Consider the following 15,665-nt stretch of genomic DNA (forward strand, 5'->3'; position numbering starts at 1 on the left):
TTCTTGAGCTTACGGACTATATCAAACCGAGTTTAGATAATCACCTTTTCGCGGGAGCCGTATTCATTGATTTTACAAAAGCGTTCGACGCTATCAATCATAGTATCTTGTTGCAAAAACTAGAATCGCTTGGTGTATGTGGCCCGGCCCATTTACTCATGAAAAATTACCTAAGCAACCGAAGCCAGTCTGTGAAATTCGGCAGCGCTATGTCTGACCCAAGAATCGTCAACCAGGGTGTTCCTCAGGGTTCTATCTTAGGTCCCCTACTATTCCTTATTTACATCAATGACCTCCCTACCTGCCTCAACAACAGTAACTGTATCCTCTATGCTGACGATACAACAACATTTTCTTGCGACAACGATATTTCAAATCTAACAGCAAAGTTAACGACCGACTTTAAAAAGGTCAACTACTGGTGCCAAAATAACCTGTTAGAAATTAACAGGCTAAAAACCACTTTCATGATCCTTCATTCCGCTCCCAAAGAACTTACAAACACGCCATATATTATTTTTGACAATCACGTCATCTGTTCATCAGATTTTACTACGTTTCTTGGAGTTATCCTAGACAAAAATATGAAATTTGACAAACACATGAGACCGGTTACATCTAAAATTGCTTTTAGCATTCGTGTCCTCATTAAAACCCGTTATTTTTTCCAATAGTCCCTTCTACGATCGTTATATTTCTCGTTCATCCACAGCCACCTTACGTATTGTTTGTCTTCTTGGGGCAACACGTATAATACCCATCTTGCCCCACTGCATCGTCTTCAAGATCAAGCGGGTTCGTTTGCTTACATTCAGTGATTGCCGATCTACTGTAAAACCCATCTTCCACCACCTCGGCATCCTACCCCTCTCTCTCGAACTTGATCTTAAGTTGTGTACTTATTTCCCGTTTACGAGATAATCCTGAATTTCTCCCGTCCTTTGACAGAACATGTTTGCTTAACACAAACAACAGGTTTTCAGTGCAACATAATATATTACTACTAATTGTCCGGTCCAACTGCGGAAAACAAACACTGTTATTTTCTGCTGCCACCATCTGGAATGCCTTCCCCCCTCCTTAAATCGTACCCCTCCCAGTACTCTTTTTATAGATCTCTAAGGAAATACATACTTGGTACACTCTCATAACCACTCTGATCGCCTGCTTCTTTCCCTGCTCAACCTCAGGTATAGATGGTGCCTCGTGCTTACGGCACAAGAAAAAATATACATGATACCTTTTTGAACTACCAACTGCGCACATGCGCAGTACTCGAATTTACTACCAATGAATAACTGTTTCCATGAATTGGTTCCTTTGTGTTCTATTTTTATCGTTGTGTGCCTCCCCAATGATATTTTTGTTTGCGTTATGAAACGGGAGGTCCCCCATCGGATTTTTTCCATGGGACCTCCTTCTGTAAAACCCTGTTTTTGTGAAAACTGTACTGAACAACTTAATAAAACAATGTCAATGTCAATGTCAACGAACCATTTTCGGCGGTCCCAGGTGATTCGTTATATCGAGATTTGACTTAGTAGGGGTCAACAGGGAGCACGGTATGCGAGTTCGGGTGGATCTTGGTCGGCTGCGTCAGTCCCTTCCAGAACCTTGTGTCCGTGTGCTAATGCATTATGAACTTTTATCATTGCGGATTGGATAATATTTCTCAAGCGTTTAGGTATTATGCCTGTAGCCAAGAGACTAATGGCCTATTCAGCGTGTGTAATGGTGTTTAAGCATCTATTCGATATTTTCGCTACGGCATCGCAAAGAGGATCGAAATCCCGTGTGTAGGAAGGTAATGCAATTGCAGCGAGTGCCACAGTACTCCATTTTTTACGGCACCATTAAAACTTGGTGGGATGTGCAGGGCTGTCGAGGCAAAAGCAGAAAGGGGTGCGTCCAAGACAACATGTATGGTCAGACACACGCGCAAATTTGTCAGTTGTGTCAAAGGCGTCGTTTACAAGATCCCGCTGGATGGCTGTCGTTATTACATGGGCCAAACACGCCGATGTATCAACGAAAGGCTAAGAGCAGAGATATGCGTGCCAGCAGGTAACTGCCGCAGGGAATTTGGCCGCGCACTGTGCGAGGTCCAAATGCGAAGCCCTGTTCGATAAAACAACTATTTTTTTAAGACCAAAAGATGCACTCAGACAGGACATCTTCGAGGCATTTGCAATGTTGTCCGGGCGCGAGGAAGAATGTGTCAGCTCCCCTTCTATCACACTCACCAAGCGTCAAATTCAGTTTTTGGAGCAAACATTGTGAATCCGCACGTGCCTCCGCTAAATGTTTAATCCTACTAATCGTCGCTTCCCCTCTTTTCTTTGGCATCTCGTATTCTTTGATTATATTTTGTTTGCTTTTCTTGAAAATAAGTGTTGTCATTTCAATTTCAATAAACAGTTGTCAGTGCGCAGTCTATACGTCAAGTGTGTGTCCTTTCTAGTACGTTTTTTTTTTTTTTTAAACCAGTGCAGTAGAACCAACGACAACAGTACTCCAGTACGATAATTGTTGCATTTGTACTTTCGAACGTCCCGGCGTCGGTGTACACTGCTGTTTTCATGGTATTGGAACTGCCCTCAAGGGAATTTGATCCTGGCTTGTCGCCTGTCCTCGCGTAGGTTTGCATCTATGTTTTTAGGTAGGGGGAGCGCTTTTATGGAAAGTCGGTGGATCAGTAGCACATCAATCGCGGAGCCCAGTCTTGTTTTTTCTGGAGGTGTGCCTATATTTTATAGGATGACCGGTTCCCGATTTGGTTTTTTTTTTTTCAGACGCTCCTTTTATGCAAGGAGAGTGGTCTCTCTGATTTCTTCAAGGCCATTATGACAATTTCAAGCCCTTGCGGTGATTGTGAATATAGGGAGGATAACGGCTGCCCTATATGGTGCCCTGATGATGGCGTTTATGTGGTCTTAATTGTTCAATGCGGGTAAGTAGTTTCTCGTACTGCAGGCTGTACGATATCCGGCTCATGATCACTGCCTGCACAAATTTAGTCATTTTTTCTGCCATTCTTGCACTTCCCCTGTACAGGCGCTTTAACATTTGGGCTAAATGGCCAGATTTCCTGTATATTGCTTATTGCGAGACTGGCTCTGCCGCATCTCTGTAGAGCCATGCAGAGGATTCTTACGTGACTTTTTTCGCGGGTCATATGCTGCCCGATTTGTTAGGTTTTTTTTTTTTTTTTAATTTGCCGCGTGGCACCTTTCACCAATTGCCGGACAGAGCTTGTGGCGGTGACACGACAAAAATTTTTTTAACTTATTTTAAAATTCCTGTAATTCGACGCCATATATACTCCGTTTTGTCTCGTATTGGGACACATTTTTGTTCGTTTCTGGTTACAGTGTAGGCTTTCCTTGGTTTTTGAGAGCCTGGCGTTAATCTTTCGCCCCATTTTTAAGCTAGGGGACACAATATTGGTGCCGGCATCATTTTAGGTCGTCGGAGAGGCGCTTTGGTGGTGGCGTAAATTGCGGTCACGGCTGGCGACCGTGTCTGCTCAGCAACGAACTGCAGTGCGCAGGGGCGGCGCCTGCTACAATCGCGCACCTTTTCTTTTGCCTCGGCCGCAGTATCAATTGTCCTTCTTTCCGCAATTTAATTGCTGCTGCTCGGCATTCTAGATTCCGGCGAGCTCTCATATCTGGCTGCCTCAGTTGTATTTTCCTGTTAGCCCCAGTGACGTACTTCTATGGGCGCTCGATGAGCACGGCTGATAGCGGAGGGCTAGCAGGCACGTTAAAATTGAAAATTGAGCCTAACGACGCGAGCGCGTTAAAAACGGTTCCGGTTGTGGGAATCGAACCCGAGTCCCTCGCGTTATGAAAATGGCGTATGCCGATTGGGGTATCAACAGATTTCTTTTTTCCTTATTGCATTTTGAACAAACAGTCACCTCAGTGTAGGTTTAAAAACCGCCTACAGAAGTTTGGTGGGGGAAAACTATCAGAAACAGCGAAACAAGACAATTACCTCAAAATGGGTAATCACGCATGCTACGAGCATTGCATATTAATTACTTTTTTCAACACACTGACATTCTGAGCAAAGTACTTGCTGACAGTCTTCTCATCAGCATCAGCATTCAGGTATTATCGCATTCTGGGCGCACAGCATTTTCTTTGGGTTCGTAGCACGGGCCTTGGGTTTGGACTTGGCCGTGGTTCTAGCATGTGCTAACGACATCCACTTTGGGAGACATATGAAAACCTACGGGCGAAACGACCCGGGCCTGCCAGTCATGCAGAACTTTCAGCGGCAAGTTCTGAAATACATGTGAGGTGCACTAGCCCGGTCTCCGACGAAGGGAGAGGGGCCGCTGCAGCTCTGCTTCTTCTTCAGCCTTGCACCACTAGTGCAATCTCCGCCAACTTTTTTTGGTATCCGTGTCAAAAGAAAGCTCCAGATGATTAAAAACAAAGCAGCAAGGCATGTGATATGACGCCTGCCATAGCAAGAAGGCTGCAAAAAACCCACATGGCACTGCTCTCGATGACGAGGGAGGGCAAGGCAGAAAGTGATATGCGTATGAAGAGGAAAAGTAGGGAACAACCCATACCACACCGTGGTCCGCACTCGGTACGATCACGAGCATGCTTGCGAAGCCGAACGGCGCCAACGCACGCACAGGTACATCGGCAGCAGCGGACGATCCCCTGCAGCGAAGATCGCGCGTGCACGAAGGGCTGATCTGAGGGGGCGGGCTCACAAGAAGACGGTTGCCGCGGAGCCGCCAACCAAAGTGGCAAAGCGACGCAGCTTCCACGCCACTGAATTGGACAAGCACAAGTGTGCGTATGCGAAGCTTCAGAGGGGCCTGCTGGACAGACATTTCGAATTCAGCTGTGCGGTGTTCAAGTGTGGCTGGAGAATGAATGATGTGATGCTATTAATGCAGCAGCGTTATTAGAGCGACCGCTTTTAGGGGCGAAGCTCCTAAAGCCATGGGTCTGTCCATCCCTTGTGTCTCTTGGTACGTGACCGCCGCATGCTTTCGGAGATGTCGCAAAGTGGGCCGCGTGGCACGCGCAAGAACCGGCTGCAACCGGCAGCGCAAACTCGGAACCGGGAGCGCGAGCTTGTCTGTGTTCGCCAACGGAGGCGCGAGCGCACGTGCACTGCGAGGGGGAGATCACGCAAGAGATCACGCCACGAACGCAGGCAGTCGTTCTCGGAGATCGAACGAGACGCAAGGACCTTTGCTCGTTTCCTCTCGTCTTGTTCGGGCACAAGTTCGCCCTAAATAAAAGTTCTTTCTTTACCGTTGTGTCCCATCCTACGTGACAAATTGTGGTGGAGGTGCGGGGTAGTCCTCGATGGCGCGGGGTCTTTCACCAGGTCTGGGCCTGGGAGCATTGACTCCGAAAATAAAAGTTGATTTGTACAATGTACGCACACAGTCTTACGTCTTTCTTAATGATGTAATGGGCGAACTTTCACGGGAGAGTTACGGTTACCGATGATCTCCCCCTCTCGAGCTTCGCCCCACTTATCATCATTCATTCCGTGGATATGGCGTGATTTTTTCAGTGGGACCAATGGTGTTCTGTTAAAAACTAATAAATTTCCCCATAGACCAATTAGTCGAGCAAAAGGTTCTGATAAGATGTCTGGACACACGGCGCGTGAGCGACACCAGGCTTCCATTGTGTTAAAGCGGTTACTTGAAAATTGCAAAAAACAGTACTTTTTTACACAATACACGCATTTACACAATTCGTGCATGGACCATATAGAAGTAATACAATAGTGTACCTTTATCTTGTAAATCACGCATGGGTATACATTTAGAGCGTTTGTACGTGCGTTTAATTAATGCGCAAAGAAATCGCGTCCCGAGGGCTCGCTCTTCGTCTGCGATTTGGGTATTTGGAGGTTGGAAGATTGATACGAACGCACTTTCAGCGAAGGCTCGACGTACACCTAGCGAATGTTTTGACGCAGTTTCGATGTGAGAAAGCTTTCGCGCTTCTCGCATCTTGCTTTATGGAGGTAAGTTAAAGTTTTCTCGTCTCGTTTTCCGATCTTTTTGTGGCCGCTAGCCGTCCGCTACCAGCCGTTCTCATCACACATCCGCGGAAATGCGTCACCGCTGCCAACCGGCAGCTACGACTCAGGCAGCCAGATGCGAGGGCTCGCCAGAATCGGGAATACGGCGCGGCGGCCGCTGGAGAGCGGAAAAGACGACAGCGATAATAGGGAGAAGGTGATTTCAGCAGGCGCCACGCCTCGGTTCGTTCTAATCCCTGTCGGTGGTTCCCGAAACCGGTTACCGGTTGCCGAAACTGGGAAAGGACGAGGAGGATTAGCACCTGGGGTCCGCGAGGCGTCTCCTTGAGTAGTCGGGTGATCTGGCGGGTGTTCGTCGAGCGGCTGGTAGCGAAACGGGTCTGGAGAGGAAGTGTCGCCACTCTTGTGTAGGTTCTCCCTGTCTTCGCTGGTCGGGGCCCGGCTAGTACGGAACCTACAGTGGGGTCCGCCAAATTTTAATTGGCTGTCTGATGCCCATCCTGAGCAATCAGGCCTTTTATAGGAGTCAGACTTCGCAGGATCAGATCAAAAACCTCGCTGTCCCCATTTCCACCCAAACTCCCATAACCCATTCCTATTCACCAATTTCCCTTCCCCTTCATCCCAAACCCCTCCGGCTACTTTCCCAGGGGGGATCAGGGGAGTCTCCCCGGGCCCGCTCTGCTGGCTGTGGTGTCGCTGAGTAGCTCTTTCCCCTTTTTATTTATTTCCACTTCAGTGGTTAAAAATATATTTTGCCTCTCGGCCAATTCTTTTATTTTAGCCTTGGTTTAAGCCTGCGATACTTACTGGTGCGGGCAGAGGCCGTTAATTTACGTTATTTTACATCACCTCAACCTATATTTCTGTCTGTGGTTAGTAGCATGCGCGGCAGACACCATGTCCAGCCTTGTACGGCATCACACCGGAACTGATGCCGGCGTCAACATTGTGTGAACAAACGAAAAAAACGGGACAAAAGCACAACGCTGGGCTGTGAAAAACCGAGGAAAGCCTAGATTATGACCAGAAAGAAACTAAAATGGGTGGCAATAAGAAATAAAATGTGGTTGATCCCTCTTTCATAGGAATCGGCAAAACACGAAAGTGAAAGGGGCCTTCACAGGAGCAGTTGAATGTTAAAGGAATTTCCTTCTTGTGCGAAGGGTTCGCGAGCTTGACCCCGCCAGACGAAGTGACACCGACACGCAAGAAACAAAAAACAGGGGAGGGTGCGTCCCCCGTACACGAAGGCACCGGCATCGAGGCGCCAACAGTCGGCGCTCATTAGCGTCATGATGCGCTACTTCGCTTCGCCTCTTCTAGACGGCGCGCACCATCTGAATGAGTCATAGGAAAGGATATAAGGCGCGTCCATAGCATGTGGTCACGTCTCGGTTCGTAGCGCAGTGGGAAAAGCGTATCTCCCGTTGCGGCCAGAGAGTCGTGGGATCGAAACCGGGCGCCGCCGCGTCAATGGCACTTTTTCTGGCGACGTCACTTCCGTGACGGATGTCACGTCACCAAAATCTTTGAGTAGCCGGGCATAAAACACTTTCGTGTTAATAACGACATTTATACCATTTATTCACACGAATTTTCCCATTGCTTGTCAAATTTCCTGCGACTCCGTCCCCGCCGCAAGCTCTGTCAGGCATTCGATGAATGGTGCCTCGCAGCCGAGATAAAAAAGTATGTGAAAAAAAGTACTGATGTCATCTCACGGAACACTCCCGTCAGCATACTCAGCATGACCGTAAAAAGAAGCGGCCGAGCAGATCTCACAACCACCAAAATACGGGAAATATTCAACCACTTTAACCACTCACAGAATGAAATAACGTTTTGAGACTTAAAACTATCCTTTTGTAATACTGGGCACGTGTGCTGGATGCACGCTCCCCGCACTAAGAAACAGCTTTTACCTTTCGAGTCTTCCCATTCCAAGTTAGTCAAGCGGAGCATAGCATCACTGTGTTTAGCAAAACCTTTAGAAAAAGCTGTCACCATTCAATGGAACAAAGTTTTCCCGAACAAGTTCAGCGTTTAAAAGTGGCTGGTTTCCCTGATACTGTTTTGAAGTATTTTGAAAATGGAAAAGGAATCGGGCGGAAGGGTACAGACACGTGCTTTTGAGTACCACAAGAAAGAAGTAATCCCGTACATTCACACTCTCGCACAATATTAAAACAGTGGCCGCCAGACATGGGGTACACGTAGTGCTTTCGGCACCGTGTAAGCTGGCAAGCGTTTGTCCCAAAATTGAAAAGCGCAAACCAAAGAACACGTGCACAACCCGCCATGCCACAAAATTCACGAAGTGCACGACAAATGTTATCTACCGCATACTGCTAAAGTGCGATACAGTGTATATTGGGCAGACGGGACGCTGTCTGAACGTTCGTTTAAAAGAACATGAAACTTCGGTCACGTCAAGCGGAGGGGCAAACTTGCCTGCCCATTGCCGAGGTTGTGGATGCACCCCCCTCCTTGACAAAACACAAATAATTGGTAGGGGAACCACAAAGTGCGAGCGGGAGCTTATCGAAGCTTATCAAATGCGTAAGCATGGTTTGGATAGGTGCGTGAGTGTTCCCTCACTAACAGTATCAGGCAAAGAAGTTGAATATTTGAAAAAGAGCCGATCTTGAATTGCGCCATCAGCTGACCTTCTTACTTTAGTTTTTACGGCGCGTGCCCTGACCTTGCTTTTCCGTCGAAATTTTATTCATTGAACTGTTGCTAGTCCCAGCGTGTGTGTTGTCTGCTCTCTCCTCGTGTACGCGTCTTTAAGGCTGGGTTTCACCGTTCTTCAAAGTATGCATTAACAGGCCCAGCACCAAACTCTTCTACAATTTAACCGCATTGTAAAACGCCTTACCAGGCGAAGAGCAGAAATGAGAAGAAACGATAACACTAATGCAGCGCTGCAGATTATGAGCGCAATATCACCTAGCCTGCCACACCACAAACTTACCCACAGAGAAAAAAAAAACATCACCAGGACAAAATTTTCACACCAACCGAAAAGGTCTAGAATTTGGTCTTTATAACATCTTTGGAGAAATCGGAGGATCCACTCGCCTAGCACAAAGACAGAAGCTAGGAAAAAGGAAATCGGATGGGGCCATGCCATCGTGTTGAAGATAGGCACCCAGAAAAAAACGACCGGCGTTGTGCTGCTGAGCGCGAGGACGCGGGTTCGATTTCCGACCGCGGCGGCCGCTTTTCTGATGGAGGCGAAAAGCAAAAACGCCCGTGTCTCAGAGGTTTCGGCGAACGTTAAAGATCCCTAGGTGGTCAAAATTAATCCGGATCATTATATTTTTGACAGAACACCATCTGTCCTGCGAAAAAAGCTTCCGCTTGAAAAATGTAACATTCCACCATTTCCGTACTTACTTTACACTCATTGAGACAAAACTTATTGTACCAATTATAGACATTGACCTAAAGTTCAGGTAATACAAAAAATACTTCAGGGACTATAGTTTAAACGCAGAGGCACTGTTAGAACGGTAAAAAAAGCAAATAGAGATTCGGCATTCAAAATAATATTTTTGCCCCATTGAAAAGAAGGGAAGTGAAAACTGTAATCGATCTTCAACATATTATTTTTACTATTGCAAAGAGCCATATATTTATTATCGCTAAGAGTGCTCCGCAATGCACCAACAAGGCAAGCATTCTTTTTATTGTGTCACTTAATGTAACAAGCTCAAAATGTCATACGTCTTTTCGAACAACAGTGATTGCTCGAAAAACCAAATACAGATACAAGACGTAGCAAAGCCAGTGCAGAAATGCCATCTTTAGTCTTTTATACGTATATGAAAACAGTTATATGTACTACCTGCTAAATAACTCGCATGCTTTGTCAACAACCAAAATTACGCCCATCTTCCCGCGAGGGGAACCCTGATGTGATGCGACGCATCGGGGGGGGGGGGGGGGTTCAATTGGTGTTTCCATTGGGCTGATTCACTAAATCGCGTGAAACGTGTTGTGAACGCGTAGGATGCATTCGGTGAAGGGACCATCGCTTCCATCACGTCTTCATTGGAAGAATCAAGTCAAGCACGCAGTCGTCAAGCAAAGTGACGCGAAGTCGAACGAGAGCGAGCGCTGACTGAACCGCCGCAGCGCGCTACCCGCTTTATATTCACAGCGCCTGAAGGAGAGGAGACAGCGGAGGAGAGTCGCGCATGCGCGCACTTGCGCGACGGGAGCGGAGCGAAGCGAGCGCACGCAGCTGTTGTTTATGATAATGAGACAGAGTGAGAGTGTTGCGCACAGCTGTCGGAGAGAAGAGCGGAGTAGAGTCGCGCATGCGCAGGTGGCGTGCGGACGCCGCCGACGCCGACGCAGGAGGGACATGCCTCAGAGCAAGAGATGCGTCGCATCTAAAAATCCCCTTATAAATACAATACAGGGTAGACCAGACATAAATAGTTACTTACGGTGACCATAGCTAAAATATTTACGCACACTGCGCATACGTTGCTTTTAGCGCTTTTTTCTGGTAATGTGATGTAATAAATGTGCTTGGCATTCTGTTTGCTGCTTCGCACAGCGTGGTCATGAGCAGAAACGCGGCAAGGAGGAGTTTCTGGCTGTTGATGTACGGTGTGTTCGCTCGTAGCAGGTAGTGCATGTGAGTCTGGTCTTCCCTAGGAAGAACAAGGCTGAATGTTCTGCAGTGGCACTGTCTCTGTTATCGTCATCGTTCCGTCTCTATTGTCGTTTCCATGTGCCTGCCCCCTGCGCCTCTGCGCCTGTCTGCTCGTGCACCACTGTTTTTTCACGATCATTAGTCAGCCACCAGGTATCGCGTTCAACAGAACTCTTATTGATCGAATTTAATGGTTTCGGTTGACAAGCACACAACATTTAAATAAACGCCATTGCATGGCTAGTGCGATTTCGTAATATTTTATGTGCACAGGAGCTTTTGTATTATATTTCAATTTCTGAAAACTCTGTGGCTGCATGTGCCCCTACGATTCATATCCAGTATAATACGTAGCCTCTGCACTGGATCTTGACCCTCGACAATTTTCTTCCTCGAAGCTCTTATTTCAGGCACTTGAACAACTTTGCGATGCCATTTGGCGGCTCCCTAATGATACAAGCGGAATAAGCCATGATATTTTACCCTGCTATCCAATAACTGAATTGCATTGTTCGAGCTCCTCTGGCGACAGCGAGATAAAAACATATGTCGCATGATATGTTAGCCTTAAAAAGCGAACAGCCTTTCTGAAACTATGAAATAGCCAACCAGAAAATTATTTTTTGTTAAGCTGCAATTTGTGTGTATACCAACAAAAACCACAAGCACAGATTGCAATGATGTCAGGATTAAAGGCGGATATTTGCTCAGTATAGCCCAGTATACGCTTGCAGATCATGCGAATAGATGTAGTAACCGGATGCGACCAGACACCCCTACACCAACCAGCCAGTACTTTTCTTGCTGCGTCAGTAAGAACGTTCACTATAACGTTAAATGTTTTCTATCTTTAGCTGTAATTGAGATGCCATTATGTTAATTGTTTCTATAGCATCGATATGGAAGCTAGTTTCAGGAACAGTGGCTGTAATTGTTCCGCAGGGTTCACGATACTCCCTGAAAATAACAATTTCAGGAAAAAGAAGCCTCATTTAGCTAGCCTACTTTTTGTTTTGCCCATTTAAATTTCTGCTAGAAACATCCGAAGTAATACGCTCTCGTAAATGGAAGTCTCACACGGAGGGTGCAAAGGCTAACTAAACAGGGGGAGTCAATTTCTTCTCACTACGACTATAATTTGTTATTGCGTGAACAATGAATGAGACATTTTTGTACAAAGAAACAAAGAATAACAAAGCTCGCGTAGAGAGGGGGAATGTCAGCCGTAACGCAGTGATGCAGTGCGGCACTTGCTGGTACGGCACTGCGTTCGCAACCCTGCTGACACGTTGCTACGAAGAGATCAAGTCAAGTGGCTCGCCTCCTTCTGCACTCAAGGTGCCCGTCACCGCTTGTTAGTGCAGGAATGCACAGGCAGCTTAACAGGATGGAATTGGAATGACGGCGACAAAATGCCGATATTCGTGGGCAGCAAAAGCACGAATAGGCAGCTTCTAGTAGCAGATCCTGTGCCGTTGTTGCATATTTCCTACCAACACCAATTCCTGTTTCACATACGAGCGCATTACAATGCACGAGCAAATATGGGGGAATGTGCGCTTCCCTTGAAAATTGATGCGCGGTCATAAACGCAGCGACCCAGTGTTGCCTCTTTTCGATACGTCAACAGTACTTCATTGACCAATTCCGTGCACCACTTTACGAGGGCCTGACACGGTGTGTCCGCATTTTGTGCTTGTCTCATGAGGAATTCGGAGGCATAGTTCGTTGGATCGTAAAAAAAAAACAGCAATATCGAGCTAGTTTGCCCCTGTATGCGTGGATGTTGGCGACACTGTGAGGCGCAACTTGAGCTCGTGTAAACCTCTGCACAGGTGTGGCCGGTCTAGGGCTTGTTCACATGATTGTCATGCTGCGTCCCTGTTCTGTGCGTTAATTGTTCTTTGTATCAAATATAACACAATCACCTTGTTTTGCTCAGATCTATGCAACCCTGAGTGCGCATAAGGCAGCATTCCCCACTCACGTCACTTGCTCGGTGAAGTCCCGCTGGCGAGCTCCCCTTACGCGGTTACCAAACGGACTGCTAGCCTGACATCTGTCCGTAGGTTTCATCAGCGGCGGTGGGTGTGGTCTCTGCTCCCGTTTAGTCTGCTACCCTCATGCTGCCGCTCTATTACCGCAGTATATAGCCTTGCCAATGATGCACGAAGTTTGTGCAATGAACCACCCCGCAGTGCCCATGCGAATGAGAAAGCCCGTGCGGGCCTCCCAACCCAACTTTTTTTGCCAGTTAAGCGCAGCCGCCATTTTGGGTCGTTTCCCTTGACCCCACTGTTAAGCGCGCAGTGGCCGAGCGTTCCTGACCGTTAACGAGGCTTGTGGAGCCGACCACCTTGCACAGCTTCTCCTTGGAGTCGTCCTGGAGGCGGGTCATTTCGGCGCACCTGTGGGACCAAAGTGTGCACTCTTGAGAGTCTTTCCTATCAGGCGCGCCTAATGCACGTCGAATATGCGTCCACTGAGACTGCAACCACATACCGAACACTTCACCATTTGGCACAGCCCAGACTCTAAAAAACACCATCAATTGACAAGCACAGGTCTCACCCCAGAGGGGGGCGCTGTCCATACAGCAAATGTTAGGCTTTAATTTACATACCGCCGCAGGGGTGAGCGACATAAGCGTAAGCGGGACACATCCTTATTGGTCTTTTAGTCAGGGAGGCATTCTCGGATGCGGGATTTTCGAGGCACAATACTCCCCAAATATGTTGTTCCAGGGAGCGGCGCTGGCGCTCCCTGCAGCACATGTCCCTGCAGCCCATAGAGGCCAGAATGAATAAAGTGGCCGCTGGGCTAGTTCATGGTCATGCTGTCCAGCTTCAATGAAATGCACCTGACGAGGGCAGCGCACCATAACCAAGTTCCCCGGGGCGCGCCGTTCGTGTAGGTACAACGGCCTCTGCTGAAGAATCGCGCCACCAATACCTTGATGTAGAACCATTTTTCGAGAAATAATCACGGCATGATAAAAAAGGTTGGATATAACAGCGCACGTAATCCCCCTTTCCTCCACGCACGTTTAGGTGAACGATGGCTGGACGTCTTCGTGCGTGCTGTCTGCTTAAAACTCGTAACTCAGGTAAATTAGGATAACACATGCCATCGCATGCCGACTGCGCAATGAGCACTGACCCATTTCTTTGGCACAGCCCCTTTAAACCGGCCGTGACGGCAAATCACAAGCTTGTTTAATTGACAAGACTCCTTTGTTCAATAACAGCGATGCCTTAGGTAACACCGAGTTTCCCCCATAAAGCTAAAAATCAAGTAGAACACACGAGGTGGCGACTACCCAGCCATTCGCTCTCCGGCTCCTTCTGACGGCACAGTAACTCGTTAAGTCAAGGATTTGACGGAAGCTCGTCTGGTCGGAATGCATTTGACGAATTAAAGGAAAGGACGCCGACCACAAAGTTGGTAGGTCTTAAAAAGAATCCACGTTTCGGCTCTCACACGGTCGCCTTGGTAACAATACCACAGAACCAACTACCTATTAGGTCGGCGTCCTTTTATACGTCAACGAACTTATCCATGCCATTGGCGGGCGTCGACCAAGTCACCACGAAAAACCACCACTGCGGGCCTGTAGTGGGTCCTATAGTTCCGTTGATCGTACCCCCTGGATGATTGTTGCGTCACTTATGACGTCATCTAGCGAGAAGCAAAAGCTTCTGAATATTTCTTATCACATTTCGGCCAGAAAACGTCCTTTGGTACTGGCGTCGAGTGGACTGAGTTGCCAAAGGCTAGTTCTTTCAAATTACATACACTTATTTCGTCTCTCATTCCAATCGAGCTAAAATCGAAAATCGACCTTCCTCCAACATGGAGAGCCAGCGGAGTGACGGAGCTTCTCACACACTTCCTTCGGCGCAACTGGCGGGTGTAAATAAAGGGGGGAGGGGGCGGGAGCAATTGCTTAGTGGCAATCGGTGGGCTCCCGTCTAAGTGTGTTTTACGCGGCGGTGCCGTGCAGAGCTCGGCGGAGGAAGAAACGGAAGGGTCTCCCACACGCGCCCAGGTATGTTATCACCGGCGAGTGGGCTCGCCCGGATGTTGCTGGGGGATGACCAAAAATGATCAAGGAGATTACCTTCGCGAATGGAAACTTAGCCCTACGAGAGCAACTCATCGCGCGGCGTGGAAATAAGATACGGGAAATGGTTGCCAAAAGCTTCAAACCTGATAACATCACAGTGCTATCTATCCCTTTATATCCTACTACTACCTATTCGATTCTAAACTACAGCCCAGATGCATATGTGGGCATAGATCTGGTGCCAAGGGTTTATACGAAGACCGGCACTTAACGGACAGAACCAGCGGCACAAACTGGCAGCGCTTACACAAGCTTCTCGTGCAACGCGATGAGGTGTGACACGTCTTTGTCGAGGCGCGCGCCGCCGTGGATGTCGAATAGGCGAAGCAGGTCACCCTCTGCCGGCTGGTACCTGAGGTGAATGCGGAACCCTCCCCCCTTCTTGGGGCTTTTGTGGCGCCCCTTTGATTTCATTTATCTATCGCTGTTCGCCCCCCTCTTTTTTCAAAAAAAGACCTCACGATAATGACACAAAAGAATGCGAATGTGGGCCTTTACACGAGAAAGGTGCAGGGCCCAATTCCAGCAGCACTACCAGTGCTGCTCGCAAGCGCATTTTTAAGGCAAAAAGAAAACAGTCAAAACTGTTAGTAGCTAACAACTTAGGTCGGTGGTTCTCTTACCTTCCCGATGGGACGGGTGGATTTGGTGTTATCGTAAACATCATAAAACTTATGTGTTAACGCCGCGGGATGTCCAGCGGGCCCGGATGGTTAATCGACCTTCCGCCAAACCACCACCCCACGTTGTCTTGCTATGTCCGCATTCCTCTTACACAACTTCCAATCCGCTCTCTGGTGCGGCTATATTTCCAATGGAGCAAAGTGAAAC

The 15,665-nt window shown here is 47.8% G+C and overlaps 1 protein-coding gene across 6 annotated transcripts in view; it reads right to left on the reverse strand.

Moving 5' to 3' along the window:
* Positions 1-15,665, reverse strand: part of LOC144180620 (uncharacterized) — a 293,036-nt gene that overhangs the window by 125,148 nt on the left and 152,223 nt on the right. For all 6 annotated transcript variants that reach the window (XM_077708962.1, XM_077708957.1, XM_077708951.1 and 3 more), the window contains one exon: positions 13,037-13,116. The gene's annotated coding sequence lies outside the window, so the exon portion shown is untranslated. The remainder of the gene's footprint in view (positions 1-13,036; positions 13,117-15,665) is intronic.

Source organism: Haemaphysalis longicornis, unplaced genomic scaffold (assembly GCF_048455015.1).
Source record: "Haemaphysalis longicornis isolate Haplotype H1 unplaced genomic scaffold, Haemaphysalis longicornis Haplotype H1 scaffold_1, whole genome shotgun sequence".
Lineage (NCBI taxonomy): Eukaryota > Metazoa > Arthropoda > Arachnida > Ixodida > Ixodidae > Haemaphysalis > Haemaphysalis longicornis.